This window comes from Giraffa tippelskirchi, chromosome 3 (genome assembly GCF_054371585.1).
Source record: "Giraffa tippelskirchi isolate mGirTip1 chromosome 3, T2T-mGirTip1v1.2.pri, whole genome shotgun sequence".
Taxonomy (NCBI): domain Eukaryota; kingdom Metazoa; phylum Chordata; class Mammalia; order Artiodactyla; family Giraffidae; genus Giraffa; species Giraffa tippelskirchi.
In genome coordinates this window covers 183564295-183579910 of record NC_137277.1, presented here as the reverse complement: position 1 = coordinate 183579910, position 15616 = coordinate 183564295, and the positions used below count along the sequence as shown (strand labels likewise).

The 15616-nt window shown below is 46.6% G+C and overlaps 1 long non-coding RNA gene across 1 annotated transcript; it reads right to left on the bottom strand.

The window, feature by feature from the left end:
• Positions 1–4158: 4158 nt before the first annotated feature.
• On the bottom strand, positions 4159–13656 carry LOC145543807 (uncharacterized). The gene is made up of 3 exons (XR_014081057.1): positions 13537–13656; positions 6255–9639; positions 4159–5236 (listed from the first exon to the last, which is right to left on the bottom strand). It is a non-coding gene; the product is annotated as an uncharacterized LOC145543807 (long non-coding RNA).
• Positions 13657–15616: the final 1960 nt, after the last annotated feature.

The following is a 15616-nucleotide window of genomic DNA, read 5'->3' as shown; positions in this document are numbered from 1 at the left end:
TAGCCAGATGTTCCCCTCCGCTTTCTGCACGAATTTAGATTTTTCTCCTCATCCTTCTGGATTCACGTTGGCTGGTAGAAGTCATCGTTGTTGTTCAGTGGCAAAGTCAAGTCTGACTCTCCCAGAGTTTGCTCAGATGCATGTCCATTGAGTCAGTGATACCATCCAACCTTCTCATCCTCTGTCACCCACTTCTCCTCCTGCCCTCAATCTTTCCCAGCATCAGAGTCTTTTCCAATCAGTGGCTCTTCGCATCAGGTGGCCAAAGTATTGGAGCTTTGGCATCAGTCCTTCCAATGAATATTCAGGACTGATTTCCTGGTTTGATCTCCTTGCAGTCCAAGGAACTCTCAAGAGTCTTCTCCAGCACCACAGTTTGAAGTCATTAGAGCAGCTCTAATGTCTTTAAGGTAGAATGTTATGCAAAGGGACATGGGTATAAGGTGCTGGTATGAGAGTGGCAACAGTAACACTGGGACCCAGGATGAGCCTAAAAGTCTGTAGAACCTACAGGAGGAAAGAAGAGGAGTCCTAGAGGACAAGGAGTGGGCAATTTTAAAAATATCCTTTTTTAATATTTGTTTATTTATTTGGCTGTGCCAAGTCATAGTTGCAGCATGCGGGATCTTTAGTTGTTGCACATGGGATCTAGTTCCCTGATCAGGGATTGAACCTGAGCCCCCTGCATTTGGAGTGTGGAACCCCAGCCACCGGACCACCAGGCAAGTCCCAGGAGTGGGCAGTTTCAAGGAGAAGATGGTCCCTCCCAAATGTCAATGGTTAGTTTTTTGCTGAGCACCTACTCTGTGCTGGGCACTGGGCTAAGCAGTTCATGATCATTATTTCATTTCATCATTTCAACAGCCAACAGGTACAACAATGTAAGAACTATTGTACCCCATTCCTCAGATGAGGACACTCAGGCACAGAGAAGTCAAATAATTTGTATGAAGTCACACAGCCTGGACCTAGGACAAAACCCAGATATGTTTGACTCAAGAGCCCAAGCTCCTCATGTCTCTACTTGAATTGCAGTTCAACCCTGCAGGCCAGCCAGGAAGAGGATGAGAGTTGAAAAGAGTCTGTCCTTTCCTCCTTACTTGGTTTTGTTCAGACTTAAGGTAGCACGGTTCTCTGGGAAGGAGGGCCTTTCCACGGCCACAGGAGACAAAGGCTTTAGCCTGTAGTGGCATCCCATTCTCCTTCATCTAAGTGACTTGGTTATGGCCAGGGAGACCTGAAGGCTGGTGGAGGTGGGTTAAAGAGAAAGGATTTCCTCCCTAATAAAAAGTGCAAGAAGAAAGCTTCTTGCTTGCCTTTGAATGAGGTTATAAAGGGACAAGTCTGAGAAGGAAATCAATCCCCTGAGTATGGCAGAGAGGAACTGCAGAAAGAACTGGGGTCATTGATGCCATCACTGTGCTGCTAGTTTACCTGCCCCTGGAACTGCCCTCTAAGATGTGAGAAAACAAACGTCATGACAGTGTAATTAATCTGTTACTTACAGCACAGAGCACTCTGCATCCATTCAGGATTCCAACTCCCATATGTCAATGATTCTCAAATCTCTAATTCAAGTTCAGATCCTTCTCTTCCTTAAGCTGAAGATCTGCTGGAAATCTTTACTGGGATGTCCCAATAGCCCCTCCAACTCACCATATCCCAAACAGAACGCATCGTCTCTGCACCACCACCACTCCCCACCCAGCTCCTGCTTCTATATTCCTTTGTCTCATGTCTCAGTAAATAGCACTCCCATCCAGCCATTTGCACAGACCAGTAGGCTGAGAGCCATCCTAGGGCTCCTCCTTCCTTTTCATTGCACACCCAGTCAATCTCTGCATCAAACACAGGTCCACCTTCACATCTCACTTGTCATCTTGCCATCTGGCTCTCCCTCTGGACTTAAAGACTCTGAGGGCAAAGACTGTTTCTATTCATCTCTGTATCTCCATCACCTGACACATAATAGGCACAAAGGAAATGCTGCCTAAGTGAGTTGATGAGTGAATGAATTAAACAGAGGCAGCAGGGTTACTATCAGACTTTGGGGAGACTGGGGTGCTTGAGCAAATTTTTCTTGGCTGAGATGGGGCAGACCGTGGAAATGGGGGATGGAGTTGATGGAGTAAATTGTAAAGCCTTTGAAAGGCACTTCCCTGGTGGTCCAGTGGTTAAAAATCCACCTGCCAATGCAGGGGGACACTGGTTCGATCCCTGGTCTGAGAAGATCCCAGGTGCCACAGAGTAACTAAGCCCCTGCGCCACAACTACTGAGCCCATGTTCTGGAACCCATGAACCGCAACTACTGAAGTCTGCATGCTCTAGAGAGCCGGTGCTCTGCGAAAGGATAAACCACCTCAATGAGAAGCCTGCTCGCCACAACTAGAGAAAGCCCATGCAAAGCAACGAAGACCCAGCGCAGCCAAAAATTTAAAAATAATGAAGAAAATAAAGCCTTGGGAAGGAGAGAGACACGCCAGTCTTTGAGCTGGGAGGATAGGAGAGAGGAAAGGATGGAGGTTAAAATCAGAGATGTTGGGAGATGGAGAGAAATGTGCTCATATTGATGACCTCCGTCAGTTGAAAGAGAGTTGAGGTCATCTTCTGAGGTTGAGGCAGGGGGATGAGTAGCAAGAGTGAGTGGTGGAAAACATTTGGACCAGCCATTGTGAAACACAGGAGGAAGTGCCCTAGCGAGGGGTAGAAGGACTCTCGGGAGCGGAAGAGCCTCACTGACGTCTCCCAGCACAGATTTGCCATTTGAGAGGAGCTGTTCACCTGGCTCTGTTGACTTTCACCAGCCACACTTGGCAGTCCAGGTGCAAAAGCCACGCAAATGGACAGTGGGATAACCTCCAGCCTGGGAGCTGGCAAGACCAGTACTGCTGAAAGCCAAGGGGTGAGAAAAGGAAACTCCCACATGGGCCATGCTGGGCCACAACACATGTCTTGTCATTTAATCCTCACAACAGCTCTGCAAGGGAGATATTTTGATCTTTGTTTTTCCCAGGAAGAAATGAGACTCAGAGAAGTAACTGGCGTGGCCAAAGTCACACAGCCCCGAGGAGGAGAGCTGAGCTGGGGTTCACATCCGAGGTAGCCTGACTCCCAAATCTGTGCTCCTCATATTGAAACGTTTATCTAGTGCTTATTGCATGCCAGACATTGTGCTATGCCCTTTTTCATCCAACCCTCTCCCTTGTTCAGTCTTCAAAATAACTCAGTGAGGCAATCCCCTGATGGTCCAGTGGTTAGGATTCTGAACCCTGCCGGAGCCCAGGTTCAATCCCTGGTAGAGGAACTAAGATCCCACACGTCATGTTGTGCAGCCAAATAAAAAATTAAGTCTTTAAAAAAATAACTCCGTGAGGCAGGGATCAAGATTTTCCCTGTTTTGCAGCTGAGTTACAGAGGGGGGCTAAGTCATTTGGCCGAAGTCTCCCAGCCAATGAGTGGCAGAGCCAGCCTCCGAAGAAGGAAGTCATAAACCAGTATCATTACCAGTTGTTAGGACGTGCTTGAAGCTGCGGACTGAGAGGCAAAAACAGACATGTGATATCAGTGGTGACTCTGGGCCTAGAGCTCTTAACTGCTACACTATACTGTTTCTCTCTTTGCAAGTCTCTGCACATCTTCATTTTTATACTGTTTCTTAATGAAAATTCCAACCATACAAAAGTAGAAAGAATTTAGTGTAAAGAATTCATCTGACCAAACCCAGATTCAGTTCTTTCCAAATTTTCCCTACTCTTACTTCATCTGTACCCCGACACACTTCTTTTTTCCAGAACATTTTAAAAACAATCTTAGTTATCTAGTCATTTCATCTAGAAATACTTTGGTAAGCATCTCTAACGAGGATTCATTTTTTTTTTTTACATAATCACAAGCCATTATTCTAGCAAAAATAACAAAAATTTCTTAATATTATTAAACTCCAGGCCACCAGGCCATTTTCAGAGGCTACTGATTGTCTCAAATGTCTTTTTAGATAGTTTGTCAAATCAAATCCAAAAAAAAAAAAATCCAAATAAAGTCTTACATGTGGGATTTTGTTATTTTTGTCCCATTAACCTCTTTTCATCTATAACAATCACCTTCACTACCATTCTTTGTGCCACTGATTTGTCCAAGTATGATCATGGGTATTATGATTTTCTTTTTGACATATCAGGAACTGAAGTTCAGAGAGGTTAAGTGACTTATGGAAGGTCACCCAGCTAAGAGCTAGACTTCTTATTTGGGACTGCCCCCAAAGTCTGTGTTACTAGTAGGAGGGGCTTTAGTGCCAGAGGGAGTCCCAGCTTTAGTGCCAGAGGGGGTCCCAGCTTTAGTGCCAGAGGAGTCAGGCAGAGCAGCAGAGAGAATGGTCTGGGCCTGACAAAGAGAAGGTAGTAGAGATGGAAGGTGATAGCAGTAACAACACTATTTTTGTTTTTTGACTGATTCAGTGCTTGCAAGGGGCTGGGCAACTACTCAGAGCTCCATGGCACTATTTCATTCAGTTCTAACCACAACCACAGGTAGGTCATACTTAACCCCATTTTACAGATGAGGAAACTGAGGCACAGATTGGCATATGGGGTTACCCTAAGTCCCACAGCTAAGGGAATAGGTCAATTTAACCTCAAAGTCTGTGCTCTTTTTGATTGTCACTAGAGAGGGGACTTTTTAGAAAACTGAGATTTTGAGGCTTCTTGGTTGGGGGAGAGAATGCTGGCCTGGGAGCCAGACACCTAGGCTCCAGCTCCAGGTCTGCCAGAGACAAGCAATGGGATGCCCAGTAAGCCACACCCATCTCCAGTGTCTTCATCTGCCAAATGGAGTGACCCTAAGAGATGATCCATGAAGGTGCTTGCCCTTCCCCAGGGGCAGGGTTCTCAGAGGAACTCTTCCCCGGGATGGATGACGCAGGCCTGGGGGCAGTGATGCTGGAAAGGAAACCACCCTCCATCTCTCCTTTCATTTCCACATGGCTTGGGCTTGCTTAGATGTTTTCTTGGTGCATCATAGTGCAGATCCTTTCCACGTGTGCAGAGTGTGCCATTCTCCCTGCAGTCCCCATGACCTTCCCTGGAGGGTAGGGTCTGCCTGCCTCTTCCTCTGGAATTCCCCTCAAGCCTCTGTGGCACCTGGAGTACCCTCAGAAAGGATGTGGTGAGGGTGACTGTTTTTCTTACGGTTTGAGATGGCTGTCACATGCTTCGACATCATCCTTGTTGGAGAATCATTCTGAATCACAGGATCAGACAAATAAGTCATTGGCTCAGCGGCTAAAGCCAGAGTAGTTGCCAGAGGCAGGTCCATGGGGTCTAGGGTGTGATGCAGTGCCCCAGGTGCCAGGGCAAAGCCCACTGGGCCTGGCCCACATGCCATGGAAAGGCAGTAGAGCATCCAGGATCTTACCACTCAGGGCTGGAAGCCCTCTAAGACATCTTCCTTCTGTCCCCAGATCCAGATGACTATGTGGGCAGCTACAAGGACTCTGGGGAGTAGCTGGTGTTTAGAGAAAGGGCTGCCCCAGGGAACACGGGGGGCCAATAAGGTCTGAATGGACCTCTACATAAATGACCCTGAACTCAAGTATCAAAAGTGCTTTGTAAACAGTGAGATAGATGCAATAAACCCTTACTATAAGGTCCTGAGATCGCAGAGCAACAAGTAAGAGACTGCCAGGCACTAACACATCTGGGTTCAAGTTTAGGCTCCTCTACATATCAGTTCTGTTATTTTTGAGCAGGTTATTTAACCTCTGTGTCTCAGTTATCTAAACAGTAAAATGAGAGTCAGGTAGAGTAATGATATCTCTGGGTCTTTTCAGCCTGGAAAGTCTAGGGTTCTAGGTGATTGCTTCCAACACTCTACCCTTTGCTGAAAATTCATGGTGAGAGAAGGGACTCCATTTGCCCAGGCATATGGCACATACCTGGCAAGTGACAGACATTCAGCAAATGTTGTTGTTAATATTTTATGTCAGGGGACTAATACTGGCTGTCATTTACTGAACAGTTACTATGGATGACCCCCATGGTCTATGTGTTATCTATTGCTGTACAACTTATTTTCACAAAACTTAGCAACTTAAAACAATAATAAACATTTATTGTTTCACACAGTTTATGTGGGTCAGGAATTCAAGAGCAGCTCTTTATTAACTTATGAGGTCAATACTATTATTGTAGTGGGTCCAGTTCAGTGTCTCTAAGGAAATTCTAATGAAGATGTTGGCTGGGAGTATAGTTCAGTTTACCTTAAGGCTTGGCTGGAGCTGGAAGAGCCACTTCCAAGATGGCTCATTCACATGGTCGACAAGTTGGTGGGAAGCCTTAGTTCCCCAATAAGTGTACCTCTCCACAGGGCTGCTTGGGCATCCTCATAGCATGGTGGTTGACTTCCCCCAGGGAGAGTGATCTCAAACAGCAAGACAGAAGTTGCCACTGGCAAAGTCCATTGACAATTCCCAGAGAGTACTAATAGAACCTGGGTAATAAAAAGGCTAACCTTTTAATCTCCTTTGTGTTTACCTTGGTTTCACTTTCTTCTAGGGTACCACATGCAGAGGCCTTGCACCTGGCACTTCAGACCAGAGTTCCCACTGAGAAATGGCTGCACCCACCACTTCAGCTTGGTGGACCATGTGCAGAAGTACTGCACGGGACACTGCAATTCAGGATGGTGGTGGCGGGCCGTGTGCAGAGATGCTGCTCCCAGCAATGCAATCTGAAGCCAAGAATGGCACAGCTACGTCTGACCCACAAGAGCTCTGGCCCTATTCTGTGCTGACGGGAACCCTATAAAGTGGCCCTGCTAATGGCCTTTTGAAGAGAGCGTGTACTCTAGAGTGAGAACTAGCTCCTCTCTATTCTTTGATTAAAGAATATAGCTTTCATTTGCTTCTGAACCAAGCTCAGGCTTAGAACTCGATCTTGTTCTAATAGCTCAAACAACACTGATCGTTAACAACATTCTGGCAACCCGAATGGGAAGCACTGTGCCTTTTTCATCTGTTCCTCTCCACAAGGCTCCAAATTCACCCTAGCTCCAGCAAGACAATGGTGGAGGCTTTGGGAGGTTTGCCTGAGAATGTCTGACTCTGATCTTTGAGTTCACTCTGATGGGATAGGACTGCAGCAGCCCTTGGTCAAAGTCAGTGCAACTTTGCCCAGCAATCTTATACCAGGTGTGGTGCACACACAGTGTAGCCCTGTGTGTGCAGGGCTGTGCCCCTTGAGAGGATCACACACTGGCATCACTGAGGATCAGAGACTGAAGCTCATGCATGTCTGCCTGCTGCCTCAGACTGGCTTCTTTTTGGTACCAGACACCCAGGAAAGATGGGGGCCTGTGGACAAAAGGGAGCGACAGCAGTCTTGCCCTCTGTTTCACCAGGAGTGCTGTCTTCTTGACCCCTGCACAAGGCAGTGTGGTTGCACCAGGAGCTTTTGTTCTCCTCACCAACCTCCAGGGATCAATGACAGCATTCTTCATAGTCACTTTCAGTTTGGTAAAGGCAAGTGACCAGCCCCATAAGCTAAGAGGTGACACTATGGAAAGACCCAGGTAATGAGGATGCCTGACAAAAATGGAATCAAGGCATTTGATCCAAGTTCAGAAAAAGGCTCCCAAAGTATGTAACAACATGTGACTTGACCTCTTCTGGTCAGAGCTAATTTCTCTGAAATGGGCTGGGGAGCCCTGTGAACCACTCCCCCCAAATAACAAAGATATAGAGGAGGAAGGGTCAGAGGATAAAAAGGACCAGAGGCAAGCCCATCTACTACTGGCTATTACGCCCCAAAGTCAACTGGTACAGGAATTCAGAATAACTGCTCCCAGAGACACTCAACTCCAGTTAGTACCCCTGGCTCCCACCGAGGGATAGCAAGCCAGGAAACTAGGACCTCATCAGTGCGCCATACATAAACGAGCGGGTCACCGAAGATAAAAATGCCTTTGTCGTCCCTGAAGAGGTGCAGATTCTGGCCACTACCCTCAAAGGTAGATGGTCCAAATAGATGAATAAAGACAGGCCAGGGGGCTCCTAAGCTGTCATTCCAACTGACCCCTGAGGAGACCCAGCTGAAACTGCACATAGGAAGGAAACCTACTGAATTCTTAGTGGATAACAGTGCCACTTTCTCAGTTCTGAACACCAGATCAGGTAAACCCAGTCACAAGAGATGTAAAATGATGGCATGTCAGGGAAGGCATTCATAAAGCCACTAGAATGTAAACTGAGTGAACATAGGCTCATTCCTTCCTGAAAGTGAAAGTTGCTCAGTTGTGTACGACTCTTTGCGACCCCATAGACTAGAGTCCATGGAATTCTCCAGGCCAGAATACTAGAGTAGGTAGCCTTTCCCTTCTCCAGGGGATTTTCCCAACCCAGGGATCGAACCCAGGTCTCCCGTGTTGCAGGCAGATTCTTTACCAGCTGAGCCACAAGGGAAGCCCAAGAATACTGGAGTGGGTAACCTATCCCTTCTCCAGTGGATTTTCCCAACCCAGGGATCAAACAGGGGTCTCCTGCATTGCACGCAGATTCTTACCAACTGAGCTATCCGGGAAGCTCCATTCCTTCCTATATGTCCCCAAAGGCCTTGTACCCTTGCTTGGAAGAGATATCTTACATGAATTGAGGGTTACTACCCACCTAATGGGAGACAAATTGGGGACTGGCATTCCCTTAGACAAAGGACACAAGAAGACAGTGTTAATGGCTGAGAACAAACCTCCACAGATAGGGCAAGTCGATCTCCCCAGAGTAAATCCCAAGATCTGAGTACAGGGACTAGTGGGACGAGCCTTAGAAGCCAATCCCATGATAGTCCATCTAAAACCTGGGCAAACATGGTCCCTAGGAAACAGTACCCTCTCTATCAGGAGATCTTGTTAAGCACTGCCACTGTCAGACAGGGCCTAATTGACCAGAGCATCATTAGACCATGCCAATTACCTTGTAATACTCTCATTCTCCCTGAAAAGTTCAACGGGGAAAACCAGGTGGTACAGGACCTCAGGGCAGTCAGTGAAGCCACCCAGGCTATACACCCGTGGTTCCTATTCCTTATGCATTGCTGGCCACTCTCCTGCCCACCAGGGCCTGGTATTCTGTATTAGATTTAAAAGATGCCTTCTTCTGATTCCATTGGCCCAGAGTGACAAGAAATTTTGCTTCTGAGTGGCAGGATCCAAACATGCAACAAAAACAACACTGCTGGGCGTTCCTGCCACAAGGGTTCAAAAATCCCCCTATCATCTTTGGGGAAACGTTAGCTAAAGACCTAGAAGATCTGTGTCTGGAGGAGTGAATCCTTCTCCAGTAGGCGGGCGACATTCTGACCAGCAGCCCTACTAAGGAGACCTCTGACAAAAATACCATACCTGCCCTGAACCACTCAGCCAATAAAGGATATGAGGTGTCCCACTGTGTGCTCAGTCGCTCAGTTGTGTCCCACTCTTCCAGACCCCATAAGCTGTAGCCCGCCAGGCTCCTCTGTCCATGGGATTTCCCAGGCAAGAATACTGGAGTGGATTGCCATTCTCTTCTCCACTGTATCTTCCCAACCTAGGGATTGAACCTGCATCTCCTACATCTCCTGCATTGGCAGGTGGATTCTTTACTGCTGAGCCACCTAGGAAACCCAAGGAGGTATCCAAGAAAAAGGCTCAAAATCACAAACTAGGATGATTTACCTAGGTCTCATTCTCGCAGAGGGTTAGAGAAGCCTAATCTGGACAAGCTATTTGTAGCCTTGACCCTCCTAAAACTAGAAGAAAACTTTTGGCACTTCCTGGGGATGGCCTGGTTTTGCAGCATCTGGATCCTTGAAAGTGAAAGTGAAGTCACTCAGTCGTGTCTGACTCTTCCAGACCCCATGGACTGTAGACTACGAGGCTCCTCCATCCATAGAATTTTCCAGGCAAGAGTAATGGAGTGGGTTGCCATTTCCTTCTCCAGGGGATCTTCCTGACCCAGGGATCAAACCCAGGTCTCCTACGTTGCAGGCAGACACTTTTACCGTCTGAGTCACCAGGGAAGCTCCTATCTGGATCCTTAACTATGGTCTAATATCTAAGTCTCTATATGAAAAATTGAAAGGAAAGGTTGATAATCCTTTGGAATTTAGAATGTGAAGGGGTCTTTGAAGAATTTAAAAAAGCAACTACTTTAGGCCCCTGCTATGGTCCTCCCAGACTTAGCTAAACACTTCCACTTTTACGTTCATGAGAGATGGGGAATAACCCTTGGGGTATTAGCTCAAAAATTGGGATCTCCTTACTTGGGTAGTTGTTTATTTCTCTAAACAATTAGATCAACCCCCTAAGGGACGGCCTCCTTGCCTACAGGCTGTAGCAGCTACCACAAGTCTGCTAAAAAAAAAGGCTGAAAAGTTAACGTTCGGTCAGCCAGTCACGAGATAGACACCACACTAGGTTTAGGCTTTAGTAAGTTCTCAGGGAACAGAACTTACTCTAGCTATGACAAACCTAGACAGTGTATTAAAAAGCAGAAACATCATTTTGCTGACAAAGGTCTGTATAGTCAAAGCTATGATTTTTCTGGTAGTCGTGTATGGATGTGAGAGTTGGACCACAAAGAAAGCTGAGCACCGGAGAATTGATGCTTTTGAACTGTGGTGTTGGAGGACTCTTGAGAGTCCCTTGGACAGCAAAAGGAGATCAAACCAGTCAATCCTAAAGGAAATCAACCCTGTATATTCCCTGGAAGGACTGATGCTGAAGCTGAAGCTCTAATATTTTGGCTACCTAATGTGAAGAGCCGACTCATTGGAAAAGACCCTGATGCGGGGAAAGATTGAGGGCAGGAGGAGAAGGGGGTGACAGAGGATGAGATGGTTGGATGGCATCACTGACGTGATGGACATAAGTTTGAGGAAACTCCGGGAGATAATGAAGGACAGGGAAGCCTGTGGTGCTGCAGTCCATGGGGCTGCAAAGAATCGGACACGACTTAGCAACTGAACAACAACAACATGGAAACAGAATGACTGTCTCCCAGAAGGTTAATTCAAGTTCAGGCTATTCTTTTAGACAACACAATGGCTACCATAAAAACCTGTCATATGCTAAATTCTGCCGCCCTGTTACCCACAGAAATAGGGCCCCTGACACATGGTTATACAAAACCATAGACACGATCTGTAACAGTTGCTCCAACCTCGGAAGTGAGTCTCTCCCAAATGCTGAAGAGGAATGGTTCACAGACAGGAACAGCTTTATGAGAGAATGAAGAAGCCCGACGGGCTTCTTCTAGACCCAGTCATAGAGGCATGAAGCCTACCCCTAGGGACTTCTGCCCAAAAGGCCCTCACCTAGGCCTTAGAACCTGAGACAGTGAAGATCTTAAAGGCTGATACAGAGTCCAGGTATGCGTATGCCATCCCCTACACACACCAGAGCTATTTGGAAGAGAAGTATGCTTACTGTGGAGAATAAATAGGTGACACATGGTTTAAGCATATTGAAACTCTTAGAAGCAGTACAACTTCCATAAAAGGTGGCAGTGACTTACTGTAGGGGTCACCAAAGAAGGGCGTCAATAAAGAGAAACAAGATTTACCTGGTGGTCTAGTGGGTAGAACACTCTTGCTCTCAATGCAGGGGGCCCGGGTTCAATCTCTGGTCAGGGAGCTAGATCCCTCATGCCACAGTTAAGAGTTTCCACCCTGTAACTAAGACTCAGCATAGCCAAATATATATATATATATATTTATATATATGCTGTATATATATATGTTATATATATATATGACAGGGAAAGCTGGCATGCTGCAATCCATGGGGTCGCAAAGAATTGGACATGACTTAGCGACTAAACACACATAAATATATATTAATATATAAAGAGAAACAGCAAGACAGACACAAATGCCAAGAACCAGTGACTTGGGAATTACCCCTCATACCTTCAGATCCACCCAATTATTTCCCAATGTTCACAGAGGAAGAATTTGACAAAGCTCCAGAATGAGGCTTCGGTAGAGATCTAGGAGGCCGTGAGTGGCTGGTTAGCGAATGTGCAGCTTGTCAAGCCACCAGGGAGGCTCATCAAGGAACTCACTGCGGGAGAGAAGCCCTTTACTGAGCTGAAGTCATGGTACCCCGTGGCACAAAAAGTAAAATCAGTCAGCTAGTTGAGACATGCTCCATTTGCCCAATAAACTTCAAAAGCAGACCCTGCAGAGGCCCCCAGATAAGACCCATTCAGACCAGAAGGACATATCCTGGGGGAGATTGGCAGATTACTTTCACTGTCATGCCGAGAGGACGGGGCAACTTCAGCTATCTCTTTGGTGCTAGTACACATATATTCTGGGTGGATAGAAGCATGCTCTGATAGAACTGAAATGGCAGCTGAAGTGGCTAACACGTTACTAGAAGAAATAATCCCTAGGTTCAGGTTCCCAGGATCCCTAGAAAATGATAACAGTCCAGCAATTGTGTCTCAAGTGATGAATAGAATAACCAGTTTATGTCCTGGGCATAAAATGGACTTTGCCATCAGCCTGAAGACCCCAATGACCGGGGAAAGTAGAGAGATCCAAGCAAACCTTGAAATGGGCCTTAGCCAAGCTTTGTCAGGAAACTCAAGAAAGCTGGATTGCTTCCAATTGCTTCCAGTTGCCCTGCTCTGCATATGATTAGCCCCAAGAGTTAAGTGCATTTGAACTCATGTATGATAGACCCATTCCCCTAGTCCAAGAGAAAGGACACCTCAGTCCCCTTGAAATGGAACAACAAGTATGTCCTCCAGGTAGGAGAAACCATGAAAGCTGTCAATGAATGTGGTAACCAAAGCAAGTGGCCTGACTGAAGAAACTGCACACAGGCTACCGAGAAAAGCATTTTGGCAGACCAAGGCCAGTGTCATCTGGCTGAAAAAATGTGGAGCTGGTGAGACAGGCCCTCCCCAGGATCACTTGGTTGCTACCTTTCCAGGGCTCCTTAATAACTGTTGTTCTCCTACTGATATTTGAGCCACATATCTTAAATTGTCTGGCATCCTTTGTCTCCAAAGGTTAAAACCTATAAAACTTCAAATGGTGGTCACTCAGGGACATGAACAATCATGGCTAAGGCCTGATGACAACTTAAAAGCAACTGGGGAGTTCTGCTCCTCTCTCGAGGTTATGATGATGCCCAAACTCCGCAAGAAGCAGCTGCCAAAGAAGGACCTCTTTGACCCTCGGCGTCCCTCAAGAATGAGGAGCAAGACAGCAGAAGACAGAAGAAGGATTTGTCACCAGCAAAACCCATGAACAATTCCCAGGGAATAAAAATAGAATCCGATTAATAAAACAAACTCTGGGATTTCCCTGGTGGTCCAGTGGTCCATCTTCCCATGCAAGGGGTGGGTGCAGGTTCGATCCCTGGTCAGGGAGCTAGGATCAGGCATGCCTTGGCAGCCAAGAAACCAAAACATAAAACAGAAGAAATATTGTAACAAATTCAGTAAAGACTTTAAAAATGGCCCAAATCAAAACAATCTTTAAAAAAATAAAGTCTACCCTTTCTTTCTTCCTTTGTGTAGTTAGTGTCCTTAGTGTAGTTTCACTTGCTCGTAAGACGTCACCAGCAAAGGCCTTGCACTCGATGTTTCCGACCAGAGTTCCTGGTGGGATATGGCAGTGCCAACACTGCAGCTCTGCAGGGCTGTGTGCAGAAGCATTGTGATGGCACTCAATTCAAGCTGGTGGTGGAGGGCAGTGTGCAGAGATGCTGTACCCAGCTCTGCGATCTGGAGCTCCACCCTACCCGTAAGACCTCCATCCCCCTCCCCACTGACAAGATTCCCCTAAAGCAGCCCCGCCCATGGCTTTTGCAGGAGCTGGCACCTCTCCATTCTTTGATCAAAGCATAAAGCTTTCCTTTGCTTCTGAACTGATCTCGGTCTCATTCTGTTGGCTGAACAACATCAAGTGGAAGGACTCATGTTGGGGACCACCTTGGGAGGGTCTGTAAAACTGGTAATATCTTTGATGAGCTAAACTCAGACATCTCACACTATCATTTCCCTTGTATTCCATTGGTCACATAGATGAACCCTGATACAGTGCGGGGAGGAGAGGGCCTGTGTACCGGGAGGCAAGAATTATTGAGGACTATCTTGGAGGCTGAATATCACCGTCTGTTCTTAGTGTTTTGTTTTCTTTTTAATTTTTTAAAATGTATTTATTATCTTGACTGTGCTGGGTCTTCATTGCTGTGGGTGCACTTCCTGTAGTTGCAGCAAGCAGGGGCTACTCTCTAGTTGCGGTGCATGAGCTTTTTATTGCGGTGACTTCTCTTGTTGCAGATCACAGGGCCTAGGGCACGTGGTCTTCAGTAGTTGTGGCTTTAGTAGTTGCGGCTCATGGGCTTAGTTGCCCTGCAGCATGTGAAATCTTGCTGGACCAGGAATCGAACCCATGTCCCTTGCATTGGCAAGTGGATTCTTATCCACGGACCACCAGGGAAGTCCTCTGCTAAGTGTTTTAAAGCTATTCATTAATCTTTACTTCATGAAGTTGATACTGTTATCATCTCCATTTTACAGATAAAGAAATTGAGTCACAGAGAAATGAGGAAAGTTGCCTAAGGTTACACGTCTAGGAAATAGTCTGGAGCGATTGCTACGGACTTAATGTTTGTGTCTGCCCGAAATTCGCATGTTGAAGCATCACATCGCGATGTGATGGTATTTCGAGATGAGGTCTTTGGAAGGTAACTAGGGTGAGATAAGGTCATGAGTTGGAGTCCTAGTCCAATGGGATCAGTGCCCTTAGAGACAGGAGAGCCTGCTTCCTCTCTTCATGCACACACATGAGGAAAGGCCAGGTGGTAGCCATCTACAAGCCAAGAAAAGAAACCTCAGAGTGAAACCTACCTCGCCAGCACCTCAATCTGTAACTTCTCAACCTCCAGAACTATAAGAAATAAATTACTGTTGTTTAAGCCACCCAACCTGTGGTATTTTGTTACGGCACCTCGAGAAGACTAAGACAGGCCTTGAACTTATAGTTCAGGATTTGAACTCAGAGCTTTGGGCTGCTTTAGCCCTTGTTCTTAAACTTTGCCTCCCTCTACTGCCCCATTAAAACTGGCCTTGACTCGCCCTGACCCCTGTCTGCCCGCTGGGCTGTGCAGAGAGACTCTCTTCACTGATAGAGGGGCTGGAATAGCACTGAGAAGATCTGGAACGGAGCTGGAGGAAATCTCGTGACAAACTCAAGGCCCAGGCTCAGTTCTGACCCTGGTGTTCCAGTCCTCATACCCCAGAGAGTCTCGGGGGCCAGCTCTGCCCACCCCACTCAGCCTGCTGCTCCCCACCCCCCACCAGCTTGAACCTAGGGTTTGCCACACACACCCTCGGGTGATCCAGATCATAAACAGTAAGCAGGCAGAAAACAAACTATATTTAAACCTGCAGTTGCTCCATAAACAAAAGCTTAAGAGACAAGTGACCATCGGAAGAAAACAGTAGAAACACACATAAAGACCTAGTGTCAATATTTATAATATATTAATGTTCTGAAATAAACAAAGGCTGCCAATAAAAAGCAATTTACAAAAGAATAAAAACCAATGTCCCCTCCTCCCCTAAGCCAA